At 41.5% G+C, this 16,513-nt stretch overlaps 1 protein-coding gene across 2 annotated transcripts in view; it reads right to left on the bottom strand.

Moving 5' to 3' along the window:
• Nucleotides 1-16,513, bottom strand: part of vav3 (vav guanine nucleotide exchange factor 3) — a 149,456-nt gene that overhangs the window by 93,774 nt on the left and 39,169 nt on the right. The window lies entirely within an intron of this gene.

The raw sequence follows: 16,513 nt of genomic DNA, 5'->3' as shown, positions 1-16,513 counted from the left end.
CTTTCTATGACAAAGGGAAAGGTAGGTCCCCGTAAACCACCACAGGGCTGGTTTGGGAAAAGTGACCCTATAAACCACCCATACCTGTATAGGTGTGTGTGTGTGTGTGTGTGTGTGTGTGTGTGTCCTGTGTGTGTGTGTTGGTCTGGTCCCCTGATAGAGGCTAATAAATATGCTACACCACTGAGCTAATGATTTACAGCAGAGCGATTAGAGCAGGACGAAGACGTGTCTGCAAGGATGGAAGAATGTGTGTGTGTGTGTGTGTGTGTGTGTGTGTGTGTGTGTGTGTGTGTGTGTGTGTGTGTGTGTGTGTGTGTGTGTGTGTGTGTGTGTGTGTGTGTGTCAGCAGCAATCTGTCCACATTGTTTAGTCTAACTGTTTTCAACATGTTGCATAATAATTCATGTTTTAGGAAACATAGTTTCACATTTGAATGGGTGAAAACAGTTTTGGTGCAGAAACTGGATCTGGATCAAATTTCCTCTTAAATCCGAGATAATTACCAACATTCAAACATATTTAAATTCACATATTAACATTAAAAGTTTAATTATATTCATTTCAAACTGAGTACTTCTATGCTGTAATGGCACAGAACAGGTTTCAAACAGGGCTTGTAGGCAACATGTTCATCAGCCTTCAGGTGTTCACACAAAGATTAATAACCCTGTCATTATAAATCCAAAACCCCAAATAAAACAAAAACACTCCAGATAAACATGTTAGGAAAAATCAACAGACTCAAACAGAGGAACTAAAAATAACCTGACAATAAATAAACCAACTACTTCCTTTGAATGCTTCCTGATTTCCTCTCTCTCTTAAAAACAATGAACCGTTGCTGTGTTTTGTTCATTCTTTGACACAGAAACAGTTTTTAGAATGGCTGAACCTGAGTGGAGACTTAAAAAGCCACCTCCTTGACAGCTGTGAAACTCTGAACTCACCAAAATCACAGTAAGTGTTTTGTCCCCGGTCAAATAACCACTCTGATTAACACCACACTGTGTGAAATCACTGCATGGAAGCAGCCCTCTTCAGAAATATCTTACTGTAGTGATTTCAGGTAAGATGTTGGTAAAAATAAGTCTGAGCACAGCAACAGATCCTCAGACCGACCACCAGCTACCCCGTCTTCACTCTGAGACGTCCACAGTGTCTCCTGGTCGAGGGGACACAGTGAGGATGTGTGTGATTCATGTTAGCTGTGTTCCTGGTTTTACACACAGCAGCATGATGTCCCAGTTTTATACACAGGCTTCACTCCCCCGCTCTGCGATTCTTTTATTTCACCGTTTCTCTCTTAATGACTGACTATGAGCTAAAAACAGGCAGCGAGGTAACAGAGACACGTTCAGCTGCAGAAGGTTAGTTTCTGTCTCTGGATGACTCTGTCTTAGAAAGCCAGAAGACTATGACTTTGTCTTGAGGCCACAGAAACCCTGCTGCTCATCAGGGAGACTCTCTCAGAGACTTCTCAGTCACAAACTGACAAAATCATGCTCCTGGAGTAATTACAACAAACAGAAGCAGCTTTAATCTATCGCTGTCCTCATGAGCAGCGTTAGCATCAGGAAGTAGGATGCAGGCAAAACCATTCTTCATCCACGCTTCAAATGAATCACCTGTTGTGGTGCGCTGCTATGGCCTAGCAGTTAATTTACTTGCCTCCTTATGTAAGCCCTCAAAGATGTTACACTGAGTTGAGGTCCGGCCTGTGGCCTCTTTATTTCCTGCTCTACCTACTGTCCTCTCTGAAAAAGGCAGAAAAAGACAGAAATGTAACTAAAAAACATCTTCCCAACTAGGGATAGACCGATTGTCAGCTGGGCCGATATTTGGCATTTTGAGGCATATTGGCATCTGCCTTTGTTTTAATCAGACGGCCGATAAGAAACAAATTTAAAACTGCGTTGTTGCGGCCGCTCCATTGTCTGCAGTCACTACTCAGTCCCCAGCACTGTCCCACCCACAGTATCATCTGATTGGTTACAAGCAGAGTCATGGCTCGAGTAACAGCCAATCAGCAGTGCAGTTATTACAGTTATTGCAGTTACATTAAAATTTTGGAAAACTTTAATTACTGTAGAAAACTTTAGCTACTTTTTTTAAAATTTTCATTTAACTTCATAAAACATGCTGCTGAGCCTGGGAGCTGTTTAATAAACATACGCTTGAAGGCATTTGAATGCAGTTAAATGTTGGAGTTTGTATTATTCAAAATTTTGACACCAATATTTTCACTTTGACTGCAAATTAATTCAGCTTTAAATATCTGTTATCGGCCTCCTTGACTACAAATAATTGGTATCGGCCCTGAAAAATCCATATCGGTCTATCTCTACTCTCAACTGTTCTCCAAAGCTAATAGCACCTGTGCTAACACCATGAGCAAACAGCTAGCAAGGGTCAAATCTCACCTATTCTTCTGCTTCTATTGGTTGTTGACATAAAGTGGATTCATGTGACCTGCCTTGATCAGATTAGAGTTAGAAAAACAACTTGAACGCAAGAAAATGCATTAACAGAAACCGTTTTGGAATCAGACACAAAAATTGTGTGTTTGGTAATTTCCCCCAAAATACTGTAGTACAATGAAAGCTTCAGCTGGTAAGTGCTGAAAAATGAAAGCTCTGTCAGTCTGCAGGTCAGCATGAGCTACAGCATGATTCCTGCATCACCACAGAAAGTTACTTTGTTTGCGGAGTAAAACACATCTCTGGGTTTTAAAGTAAAAGCTGGTCACACAAATGAAGACAAAGAGACTTTTTAAGAGAAAGCAAAGGGACAGCACATAGCTGACAGTGAACCTGAGCCTCAACAGTAAGAGAGAGTGACCTGAGATCAGCTGTTAGCTTCAGGGTTTCTCACCCACACCTATGAGATAAACCATAAAGAAGCCCTCAGGAGGCAGATCTGACCACAGCTAACACGCAGGTGTGAACGCACCTTCAGAGCGCATCAACATCATCTGCAGCCACACTGACCTGACAGCCTTACAGGAGCTTCAAGAGAGCAGTGTGTGTTTGTGTGTGTGAGAAGAGTTAGCATGATGTCTCCTGAAGAGTTTATTTAAGAGCTGAGTAGCTTACTCCCTAAAACCCCCAAGGAGAGTCTGAATTTAGTCTGAGAGGTAAACTCTATGTATTCTGAATAATCTTCAATCTGACGGCATTGGACACACTTTCAAACCTTTAGACGAACACTGCAAGATAAACAGCTGTGTCTGAGTCGAAAACCTGAGAATTTACTGCTAACATCACTGAATGTTTCTGTTTAACCATGCCTTTTTCATGTTTTTATCAGGCTGTTCTTGATGAAACATTTATAACAGGAGGAAAGCCGGTCAGCCAGAGTGTGAGAAAAACAAAAAGCTGCTCATGTTTTACATTCAGCTGCTGGAACAGAAAGAAAGAGTAATAAATGTTTAACAGCCTGCTCTCCCTTTCTGTTTCTGTGCCTGATGGCAAACATTTCACTCAGACAATTAAAAACATGAATTTACATAAAATATAAACCAGCAGAGAAACAGAACATTGAAAAAGTCTGCAGCTGAAAAACGTGTCGGTGCAAGTGTGTGTGTGTGTGTGTGTGTGTGTGTGTGTGTGTGTGTGTGTGTGTGTATTGATTATGATCTGTTTCCTGTGTTATGTGTGTATCTGCATGTGAGATTGATCATAGTTACTGCGTGTGTGTGTGTGTGTGTGTGTGTGTGTGTGTGTGTGTGTGTGTGTGTGTGTGTGTGTGTGTGTGTGTGGGTGTGTGTAGAATTCACTAGGCTCAGAGAAGAGCCTATAAAATGCTGATTGGCTCTCAGTGAGAAGCTAATGTTTGCAATCAGCTGCACGGCTCATTAACGTCCATAATGCATAATTAGTGTATTTGGGTTTGCAGATGTGATTGTGAGGCGACACACGTTCACTCAGTCTTCATTCTCTGCACTGTTCAAGCCACAGATCTCTAAAACACACACTAAAGCACACCAGTACACATGCATGCACTGAAAATATTAGTTTCTCTGATGATACATTAAACCCTTACTGCGTGACTTAATTAACAATTTTAAAAATTGAGTGTTTTTATGTGTTTTTGCATTTTACAAATGTCAAATTAAGTGGAGATTGTAAATTTGAGAATGGTACGCACAATAGTAACTAAGTTACATTATATATATATATATATATATATATATATATATATATATATATATATATATATGTATGTATATATATATATATATATATATATATATATATGTATGTATACATATATATTAGCTTGATTGTTCTTTGTATCAAAGAGCTACATGTCAATCACAGAGGACGAAATGCTGCCTGTCTTCCATCGTTGCTCTTTGTTAATTGTGTCGCATTTTTCTTCTTCGTGGATTTATTAGCGGGGTTAACTGTGTCGCACTGCTAAGTCGTCAGGCTATTGTTTAACAGCTGCGGCTTTCAGCATCCGGCTTACATGCCGTCTACCACAAGAGGGCACAGTTTGCTGTGGAAACGCATACGGGATCAGGCTCAATTGAACCAAATCGTGCCAAACTGTACTGAACCAAACCGGACTGCTTGGTGGAAACGCGGCTTAATGTGCAGGGGAAGACAGTTCCACAATCGGGGAGCAACAATAGAGAAGGCCCTGTCCCCTCTGAGCTTCTTCCTGAACCTCGGTACCTGCAGGAGCAGACCTGAGGGACCCAGAGGGTGAGTAGGGCTGAAGAAGCTCAGAGATGTAAGGCGGGGCATGAGCATTTAAACATTTAAAACCAAACAAAAGAATTTTAAAATCAACTCTAAAAGTCACAGGCAGCCAGTGAAATGAAGCCAGTACCGGGCCGATGTGCTCTCTTTTGTGTGTACCAGTTAAAAGCCGTGCAGCAACGCTCTAGACCAGCTGCAGACAGGAGAGCAGGGACTGACTCACTCCGACATAAAGTGCGTTACAGTTATCCAGACGTGATGAAATAAAAGCATGGACAACTGTTTCAAAGTGTGGCCTCGATATAAAAGATCTCAACCTTTGCCAACCACTTTAAGTGATACAAACAAGACTTAACAACAACAGTAACAACAGTAATTTGGCTGTCCAGTTTAAAATCACTGTCCAACTTAAAGCACAGATTGGTAACAGCTGATGTAAAATATACTGTCAGGGGTCCGAGATAAGCAGATGTGGATGTGCTTGGTGCTTCAAAAAAAGAGAAAAAAAAAACAGAATGTCACAGAATGAAACCACAGAAACACAGGACGCCTCCAAATGTTAGCTGTTGTTTTCATCATCACATGATAGTTATTTATTTCTGTGACTGACTCAAACTGAACTGTTGATGCACCTGTCCACACTGTCCCTCGAGGCAGACTGTTCAACATTCATGCCAGGGTCAGAACTTAGTGTAAATAAATAAAAACACAACTACGAGCTCAGAGCGCTTCTGAACACAGAGCTAACAGCAGTCTGAGCTCTGTGACCCTGAATCTCTCTCATATTTACTCAACACATCAGCTTCAGGTCAGAGAGAAAGGTCATCTCTGCTGTCCAGGTACATCACATCAACCTGCACAGCCTGAGGGCGCACACACACACACATGAACACACACAGAAGATGTTTTATGGAGAGTGTATCACACATTAGCATGGTTTTCACACACAAACACGCACTCAGCATCCTGATGTTTCCTACGCAGCTCGAGGCCCTGAACACATCTGATCTGACAAATCATCACCTGACTGACAGGTGAGATCCATGCAGCTGGAGCTCACTGGGACTGAACGTGCAGACTGCTCACCAAGAACTACTGAAACACACACACACACACACACACACACACACACACACACACACACACACACACACACACACACACACACACACACACACACACACACACACACACACAACATTTCATGAAATTTCCTGCTTGTGCAACAGAGGTACATTTTGTTGCAGTGGTTCATGTTGGGGCAATAAGTTGATCAGTAAAAGGGATCTGAATCTATGTTCTGCAGTGGATGACCTAATGAACCCTTAAAGGTTGAAACAGTATAATGATGAATCATTTTGTCGCACAGACTCAGTGTGAAGGGTTATTTTCTGTATCCTGCTGTTAGTTGATGCCCTGCAGCTGTGTAATGTGAGTATTTAACCTTTATCAATAAAAAAGTCCTCCAGGTCTCACTGAGCTGTGTGCACGTCTGCAGCCTTTCCCAGTCTGTGCTTCATCTGACAATCACAGGCTGATGTGTGGGATCATTGTTCTCTTTGATTCAGCTGCTCACCGAGTAAAATCCTCCTCACAGATACGAGTCGCCCCTCAGGATCCGTCTCTGTGTTCCTGCTGTTTTTATCATTGAATCCTCTGCGCTCACGGAGCTGAAGACATAACCTCATCTCTCCTCCTACTCCTACACCCGAACCACCGACAACACGTCTCCATTGTTTCAGCACGTTGTCATGACAATCTGAAACAGGATCTTGCAGCTAAGCGGGGCTGAAATGAAGCAAACAGGGAACAATAATTTCCCAGAGGAGTGATTTACTCTCAGATAAAAACCCTGACTTAAAGAAGGAGACGGCAGCACAGTTATCAGGGCGCTTTTAAAGCTCCTCATGGACTCCTTTATGAAGCTGAGAGACTCAAAGAGGCTCTCGCCGAGTGTTTGAGCTCAGTGAGTGGGCCCTTAGTGCGTGCGTACGTACAAGTGTGTGCTTATGTGTGTGTGTGTGTGTGTGTGCCGTAAATTTGGTCCTGAAGCCGTCAGTGAAAATCCATCTGGACATTCCTCAGACCCTCCTGCTGTCAGACTCCTCTGTCTGTTTCTCTGTTAAGCTGAACCTGTGAGGGCTTTTATTCCACAAGACTGAGCGTTGACAGATGTGTTTAGAGGTTAAACATTTCTTCAACATCAAAACAGTGATTAGAAATGCAGAACAAGTTATTTCAAATAGTTTTATCCTGCTGCTTTAAAGTTATAAGGTCAACCTGAGTTGATCCACGTTTGAGAAACTTTGCTTGCGCCTTTGTCATTTACAGAGGGCAGAGAGGCTCAAAACTGCAGGAAAACTACATTCAATAAACTGAGGGTCTGCTTTATAAGAGGACTAATTCATTCAGCACATGGAAAGGGTCAAATGATCCCAAACAGAGTCTTTGTGCTGTAAATAAAGTAAATAAAGTCTGACTGACAAAGATCACCTAACAGAGTCAGCCCAGAGACGCTGCACCTCCCTGCAGACTCTATGAGGAGCGACGCTCAAACTGTCCACTGATCATAACAACCTCTGGATGACCTGAAGATAAATGATCTGCTCATGAAATCTGTCCATAATTCTGTGCATTACTTTAAATACTGCATTAAGAAGTAGGATCAGTATGAGGCTTTTGAGGATCGACTCTGGCACACATCATCCACATGTGGGGACCGTCTGAGCTGCGAGGAAGAGAAAAAGCCAAGAAATTATGTGATCTGTATCCATGTCCCATTAGCAGCAAATCTCAGGGAATCCCCACCCCTGAAAGAGTGAATAAAGAGCTAGAAAAATGCTCCATGGGAGTTTTGTTTAAGTTCAGCTTCATCTGGCCTGAATATTAGAGATGGCTGAACTTTGACCAAAGATAAGTCTCATGTTAGCACTAAATGGTAAAATATGTTTGGCTTTTCTTCTGCAAAGACAAACCAGACATTTAATACAGAACAGACATAAATGTAAAAACCTCTGAATGATGTTCAAGTGTCATGAGGAATTTAATTTAAAGATAAAGAAGATGAAACAGGGACAGGCTTTCCTGTTCATACTACAAATTGACAAATAAGATTTATATTCAATCTATGATTAGGCTCCATCTGCAAAAACATGTGCATCAATTTAACCAAAAGCTTCTCTGATATCAGAGCAAGTGCTGGAGACAGGCTCTAGTGGACACTCAGGGAACTGCAGCTTTTGGCCTGCCACATGGTTTAGGTGTCTATAGCTGTGTCCCAATTCAGGGGCTGCAGCCTACGGAGGCTGTAGCCTTCGGAGGACCCGGCCTTTATAGCCTGCGAAGACCGCAAAGGCCGAACTGAATTGAGAAGGTCTGGTCTACGAAGCATTTCCTGTTTGTCACCCTCGACGTCACACAGCACCGCCCTCACCTGTCAGGCTTACATTACTTTTAAACACACGTAAACCAAAACCTCACATTTAAACAGGATGATTTTTACTATCTTTTTATTACTTTGCGTTGTTATTATCATTATTATTATCATCATTTTTATCATTATATCATTTGTATTATTATTATCCCTATTGATAGAGTATAGATCTACCATTTACATGAGAGGAAGGCAACAACGGACATTTTCAACATTTGATCAAGTGCTGGGGGGATGATAAATAAATAAGTATAAAATAAAAGCTGCTGAAATTATTTAATGTCTTTTGTGAATTCCCTGTAAAAAATACATAAATAAATAAATAAATAAAAACTCCAAGTAAGTTTTTTTCCCAAGAGAATTTACATTTATGGACATATTTTTATAAAATAATGAGAAGATTCATAAAGAACTCTTTTTCCACAGTATATTGCTTGAAAAGAGCCCAAACAGCACATTTTCACACAGAAATACAAAAATATTCTTTCACGTTTTAGAAACACAATCACATAGTTGTTGCCAGAAATCCTTCATATCAGTATAAATCAGGACTCCTTTTGGAGTTCGGCCGTGTCCATCATGTTCGGCATTCATACGCAATGAATCTTGGGATATGTGAGGCTATGAAGGATTCACCGAACCCGTCCTTCGCGGCCCCCGAAACGGAGGACAGATTCGTCGGCCGCATTTGGAGGAGTCTCCGTATTGGGACAGCCTCCGACGCACCGCTGTGACGTAATCGGTCTTCAAATCCAGCCTCCGTAGGCTGCAGCCCCTGAATTGGGACACAGCTTGTGTGTTGCTGCCTTGTTTTTTGTCATGTGGACCATCTTGTATGACTTCATGTCTATTTCAGTGTTTACTGCTGCTGTAATGTTAGGTGCAACTCTACATGTGTGTCCCTCATCCCCACATCCTGCAGCTCTCTTATATTCAAACAGTATTCACGAGAAATGTCTAAAACAAGTCTTTAAAAGTTATAAACTTAAGAAAAAACTTAAGAAACTCTAGAAAGTCTGACCTGGTGTGAGAATAGTCAATAATTAACAGATTTCTACATGATTAAAGCTCTTTGCTAACATTAATAGTGTTCACACAGAGAGAAAGAGGAAATAAGGTGGGAGTCTTATTATTTAAGGGAGAATTAAGCTGAACAGAGTGAAGCAGTAAACTTTAGAAAATATTGCAATGTATAGAGGGATTATCAGCCTACGTTATCATAAAGATGTGCACTCATCTTGACCGTAAAAGCAGCGTTTAGCTCCATGCATTCAGACGAGTTAGCGTTTTTTAAACCCTACATTCAACTTGTTAGCAGCAGTGAAATGTATGGTTGTTCTGTGGTCAGTTATAAAAACAATACTACACAACAGAGGCAACTTCTGTCAAGTTTTGACTGTTACAGCACAACCAGTGTTTTGGAGTAAATAACCCCATGCTAACTGGTGACTTGACAGTAGCAGTGGTTAACGGCCAAGAGTCACCAGTTAACAGGGTCACACTTTACACTGAAACACCAGCAACTTCTGTGGGTGTGTAATTAAAAATGTCTTCTTTATCCAACCTCAGTTAACCAGGTTTGACCACAAACAAGCAATAATACCTGCTGATTCTCAAAATACAGATTTGACTTTGCTTATTTGATGAAAAAGTTGGTTTGGGGCTGAGGTTCTGACCAAACATGGACTCAATATGGACAGTGAATAATGAGTGAACCTATAAATTATGATCCACAGAAACAGATTTTATGACCAAAGTAAAACTACGTAATGTTATGAAATGTTGAACCAGTCTATTAACCCTGAAATACACAACCATTAATACTGTGATTTGGTGCAGTTCTCTGGACGTAGTTTTCTGGTTCTTTTATAATGAACCGGGTCTCAGATTCAGCAGTCTGTGTGCTCTTTTTGGTTTGGGAGGGTTTTTGATTTATTCACACGTTTACGTCCTGGTAGGCCCTATGTCACAGTCTGGTAAGCGTCCACAGCCAACGCAGTCATGAGCATCGAATGACAGCTGTGTGTTTAAATTCCTCTCTGGGGTACACGCTAGATTTCTCAGCTAAAATTGTCTGTCAACCTAATATATGTCCACTTGCTGATCTCTTCTGTCCACTCACTGCTATTTCACAAACCTGGGAGTCGTTTATCGTCCGTTAAAGTGATGATATTAAGTTTAAAAATGTGTTGTTTGGTGGTTAACTCCCCCACGTTGGTTGACAAACCATTATACTCCACAGTGGTTTTACACCCAGGCTGCGCGCACATCCGCTGTTGTTGATAAACAAATAATCCCTCTATATCGCAGGAAACTAAAATATCGCAATGTCATTTTTTTTCCAATATCATGCAGCCTCAAGGTGAACTTCATCAGCTCCACATTAGCCAAGCCTCTGACACAAATTTCAACCAGTTGTTAAGGTAAAGGGTCAGCATGCAGGTGACAGATACAAGGGCTCATCTTCACTCCTGATCCTGTTTTATAACTTCTACAGACAAACTCAGCGCAGCAGTGAAGTGAGGGCTGAACAAAGAGTCCTGCACAAACACAGCATGAAGCTCAGAAGGCTAACAGGCCACAAAGTTAGTCAGTGTGCTAAGTATAAATGACCACTGCTCTTATTAGGGCATAATCCTTCACTGTTAATAACACAAAGTGCTATTTAAGGATTCTGTCTACAGCCCTTGAATGAGAGCTAGTTTACACCTGAGACTGCAGATAAAGGTAATTAAATGGATGGAAAAAAGAGAGGCACAAGGTGAGATGTGCTCAGGAGAGCAGAGAAACACAGAAGCTATTAGAGTGTAGATATTCTGTTTGTATAAAGAATAATGAAGACTGTACTGTAAAGTGAAGTTACCAGCAGCATTTCGTCTATGACCTTCAGAATGTTTAATAAAGTCATTTTAAAGGTAAGAAGAGACTCGGAGCGTCTCTGTCTCTGTTAGATTTGATTTACAGCCATAGGTAAACAAAGGCTGGAGCAGGCTCTCACCTTTCTGCTCTGTGCTCTGTCATCCATCATACCAGCTCACACGTCAGCTCTTTATCACCTTCCTCCTTCTAGGCTGCATTACAGAGTAGACCAGAGCCATAACCAGCAGAGACTCTCAGAGACTCTCAGAGGCTCACAGAGACAGAGACATAAATCACAGTCTGCTGTGGAGAAGGTAAACATGGACACACCTGTTACCCACCTGAGGCAGAGCCAGGGAGGAATGAGGTTTATATCAGACTAGCTCTGGCTGATCATTTTGTCTTCTCTGTGTTAGCCTGTTAAGATTGAGAGGTTTATTAATATGTAAGGAGCTGCTCGTCTAATCATCAGATCACACAGAGGCTTCGGAGTCCACTCTCTGATGTAAGTGTTGGTAAGAGTTTGAAATCCTGATGAGCATGAACATGACACATAAAAATCAAGAGATGAGACTCCAAACTGACTTCAGATCAGCAGAAAACACACAGTGAAACACACGCTCCTACATCCTCTGGATGTGCTGCAGAAGCTCCGACCACAAATAGCCGCCTGTCACATCTATATGGCATAAGTGGGTTAGCATCACTTAGCATACCCTGAGGAGCTCCCATTATGATCATGAACAATTAAATGCTCCCAGATTCAGCTCCAGTCTGCCCGGGCTGCGTGTTAGAGCGCAGCTGTGTGCATCCCTCTGACTTCTCGCTTCAATAATTCAATGTCTCGTAGTAAAACCAGACACTTAAGAAGCGTGATGTTCCCATTGCAGAAGCTTGGAGTCAAACATGAAGGAGGCGATGGTGTTTTATGAAATCTTCTGAACATTTAGGCAGATATTTTTAGTCTCTCTGATCTTAGAATGGATGATATGGAGAGTGACAAGAGAACACATTGATCTTTTCTTTATCTTCTCTGTCTTCTTCATACTGAGGCACAGTCGACCTGGTTGTTTTGGATCATCAGTTACTGTAAGTAAAAGGCATGTGCTTCTCTTTAGCAGGAAACACTTTGAGGTGGAAAATTTGTTTTCTCACTGATCCTTATCTACAGATATGACAACAGAATCTGCAGAGCATTTGTATTATTTTAATTGTGCATTTTTTATTTTATTTTTTTATTTTTAATCTTAGATTTATTCATTTCTTAGTTTGCATGTTTTTTTTCGTTGTTGTTTTTTTATTTACTGCACATTGTGTTAATATATTAGTTTCTGCAGCCCGCTCATGTTGTTGTATTTGTTTAAGACTCTTGTGTTTATTTCAGACTCTGCAGCCTGTTTGTTTTGGTGACCTCTTGGCTTAAATCCCTCAGCTCTCTGTCTGCAGACCTGTGAGCAGCTGATCAGACACACAGGGGAGTGGATGGTTGATTTTATTGATATTGATGCCATCATCAAATCTTCTGAACAATCCAAGTCTTCATCAGAACTTCCATTTGGTGAAAGAAAATGTAAAAAAGGCCGTTGTAAAAGTATTTACAGTAACATTCCTGTATGTATTCTTATTTTATGTATCATAACTGTTAACTCACAACATCCTTTTGGTTCCAAAGTGAATGGAACTTCATCGTCGCTGTCATAGTCACTCATTTTGAATTTCCTACGCTGCCTCACAATCCTTAAGAGTACAAACAAAAGAATTACGATACTTGATCAAACTTACACAAGGCTACAACCGGCGCCCGAAGCATAGCTTGTTTACATTCCCTGCAGCTGACAGGAGGAGGGGGGACGGAGCGCACTAGCACTGCGCGGAAGGACACATGACCAGTTAGTTAGGTCCGGATAAATGTTTATATTTCCGAAGACTTAATGCACTTAAAAAATATTTTATGTAGCGTACTCTTAAACTGTGGTATTACTTTTTGATTTTAGTTCTTGTAGGCAGAGAAAATAACCTTTGAATCTGGTACAGTCTCTCCCTGTTAGCGTCTATTTCCACCCCACCATCGATTACAGTCTGTGTCTTACTGAGGGAGAGGAGACAACTTTCTACTGTATCTAATGTCCTTAGTGGTCACATAGAGCTCATACAACCCCACTTCAAAAACACTGAACTATCCCTTAAAAGGTTGAAGCTCTCTGCCACTAAAGTTTCCTCCCTTACTTCACCCCCTGGCTTCACACTGAATGTGTTCTTTCTTCCTACAGGTGAGATGTGTTTGTAGTTGGAGAAAAATGATGGAAACTAGGATCATTTTTGATGAAATGAAAGAGCTGAAGAGTTTATGAAATGTAAAAATCCTCATGACTTCTCATGTTAAAAAAGAAGTAAAAGAAACACTGATGTCCTTTAGTCCGAGTATCTGAGGATTATTCTTCACTAATTCATTTAGAGTAATCTCATAAAGTAAATCTCAGCTCCTCATCTGAGATAAATCAAAGCTTCCCCACCATCTATTATGTCAGCTCCTGATGAGTTCTCAGAGTTCTCCTCTCCCTGCTGAGGTCTGATCCAAACTGCTGCTCCTCCATGTTATATAACACTACATGGTGTGTGTGTGTGTGTGTGTGTGTGTGTGTGTGTGTGTGTGTGTGTGTGTGTGTGTGTGTGTGTGTGTGTGTGTGTGTGTGTGTGTGTGTGTGTGTCTGTGTGTGTGTGTGTGTGTGTGTGTGTGTGTGTGTGTGTGTCTTCAGTGTTTTGAACAGAGAGTGAAGCATGGAGATTAGAGATGCCCGTACTCTGACTGACAGCTCATCCGCCCACTCCACCTCCACTTCTCTGAAGCAGCACACAGAAGAAAAGACGACACACACACACACACATACACACCATCTGGTAAAGCCTCTCTGACACACACTCCTAAAGGATCTTTATTTTTCAGAGAACATCTCGGGGAAAGATCAGACGAACATAAACGTGTATGTGTGTGAAATGGCTCCTAGCCGCTCGCTCAGCCTCTCTGCACAGATGACAGACGCTGCCTCCGGCTGCTCATCAAAGATTTAGAGCCAAGTTTGAAAGCTGTGTCAGAGACAAAATCAAAATCTCCCTCCATCGGCTCTTGTTAGAGGAAGCCTGCAGGTGCTGGAGGGGAGCATGCCTTGTAGAGATGAGGCTGAAGAGAAATTTAGACTAATAAAGCTCAGATCATCTCCACCTGTTTGACACAGGCTCAGAGCAACAGCAGCACCTGATCTGAAACCTCCTCACAGCCCAGGACAACAGGACGGACACTTCACAGCTGCTCTGTGCGACAGCACTGCTAAGTGAGGACTTCTGGTGTCTTCAAGTCCAGATCAAACTAAAAACAGCTGCTCTGCTGATCTGATTTGTTATCAACAGGAGTCTGAAAACTAAACAGTTAATGGATCTCTGACTGTGTGAGGCCTGTTCATGACTCTGATCCACATGTTTAGTCTGAGTGTCACCGACACTTTCCTTGAGATTCATTACAGATTCAGTTTCTGCAGAGAGTCAAACTCTTCTTTTATTAATTCAACCTGAATAAAGAGCCGTGAGTGTCTGAAGAGTAAAATGTTTTCAGTTTTCTTTTGATTTCAATCATGGAGAAAGTGTAGCATCATGAACATTCATATCTGTTATAGAAATGCCTTTCCCTTTTGTAAACACTCTGAGCTTTTCTGTTTCTAAACTGCAAACGTAGGAGGGCAGAAAATATTCTCCCAACTCTCGCTGGTCCCCTGCACACAACTGACAGCATGTGGTCTGTTTACTTGATAAGTGGGAGTCTGATACTTCGTGATGAGATGCAACTTCTGACACTTACACACTGTTTGGACAAAATCTACTCTGCACCATCACCCTGTTAGTGCAAGAGAAGCAAGCTCACAACATTTCACTTTCACATCTTTGAACGTATAGTTTCAGGTTTCTCTTATGCTTCAATGATGAATGCATGTGCAAAAATATCCCTGCAGCAAATACACACAAATCCTGCTCAGGACTGTTCCTGGATGTGAACCAGGTTTATTGTTTCATCTGCTAATGTTAGTTAGATATTAAAAAAATCAAATTATGAGTCCAAACAGGTGGAGGGTGCTGATAATTACAGATCAGACTAGAGTCAGCCTCTTAACCACACTCAGGTTTACTGTGCGTGTGTTTCTGTGAGTCAGCTGCAGGTCTGACTGTAGTTAGAGGCAGCAGAGTGTTTTTTATTCAAACCGGAGAAACATCCGTCAGAAAGTAGGACAGCAGAGGAGGAGGGAGACTCTGCAGTCTTTGATCGTGACCACGGTGGCTCAGCTTCACAAGCTGCCCAGACTCAGCAGAGGCCTGAAATACCTGCACAACTGCTGCTCCGCTAGTTAACCTCAACAGCGCACACACACTAACAGTGAGAGATAGAGCTTCACACTGGGCATCCTGCAGGCAGAATCAGTCTGTGAGGTGATGACTGTCAGTCAGCGCTGCAGCAGAGTGTGCACTGTTATTCAACCATAATTTTTAAGTGTTAAGATTAAACAGTTTTTACCATGTTGGATTAAAAAATGTAAAAACAAGTTGAACCTTTTTCTCCTCTTCCACAACTCAGACAAAAAACAACACCCTCTCAGCCTCTGCAGGGCGCTCTGTAAGGTGCTCTGCAGTGTTTACAAGGTACACACTCTCTATGGGGGGCTTCCTTTGAACTAGTTACATGCAGAACACACACTCACACACTCCCACATGCACTCAAACTAAAGCACTGCTACAAACAGTAAGCTAGTGAGTATGATGTGGCCCATCCAGTTTTCTAGGTGGAGCATCTTTGTGCCTCTCCCTCACAGACCATAAAAGGTGTCATGTTATCTGCAGATAAGAAAAACTAAAAGTGAAAAGTTAATATTCAGAAAAAGACTTTAAATGCCAACATTTCTGCTTTAAATTAATGTCAAAAATGTGCAAAAAAAAAGAAAAAGGAGGCTTTGTTCACATCCAATCTTGAATTTATAAAGAAAACCACTCAGCCTGAAAACAATGAACACTGAAACATAAAAAGTTAAATAAACTTGTAGTTTATGAGGTATTCATCTTAGTTAAAAATATCGAGATATAACCCCCAGGTGACCTCTGAGACCTCATAAAGGTCATACAGTATTCTCTGTTAGTACATCTTAAAAGCGCTTTTTTGGTCGGTCCATATTCAGACGTCACACTCTTTGACTCCATAGCAGCGTCAGATGTTTCATGTCTCTGCTGCATCGCTAACCATTATCTTAAAATCAGCATCATTCCTCTTCCTCTGTTGGTGAACCACTTTTTGTTCCTGGAAGATCACTTTCTCTCCATCTTTCATCCTTCTATTAATTTAGTTGTGAGTGGTGGCTGCTCTCACTCAACTGAAGAACACTGACTTTGAAAAGAGGTGGAGACGTAAACTGTTGTGAGCTGATACCGGGGATAAAAGTCTATAGGAAGATCCCATTTTTGTCATGTGTTCTTAGTG

The sequence above is a fragment of the Halichoeres trimaculatus genome, unplaced genomic scaffold (assembly GCF_033239565.1).
Source record: "Halichoeres trimaculatus isolate MK-OKI-2021-1 unplaced genomic scaffold, fHalTri1.1 fHalTri1_scaffold_18, whole genome shotgun sequence".
Taxonomy (NCBI): domain Eukaryota; kingdom Metazoa; phylum Chordata; class Actinopteri; order Labriformes; family Labridae; genus Halichoeres; species Halichoeres trimaculatus.
This window is presented reverse-complemented; position numbering and strand designations above follow the sequence as displayed.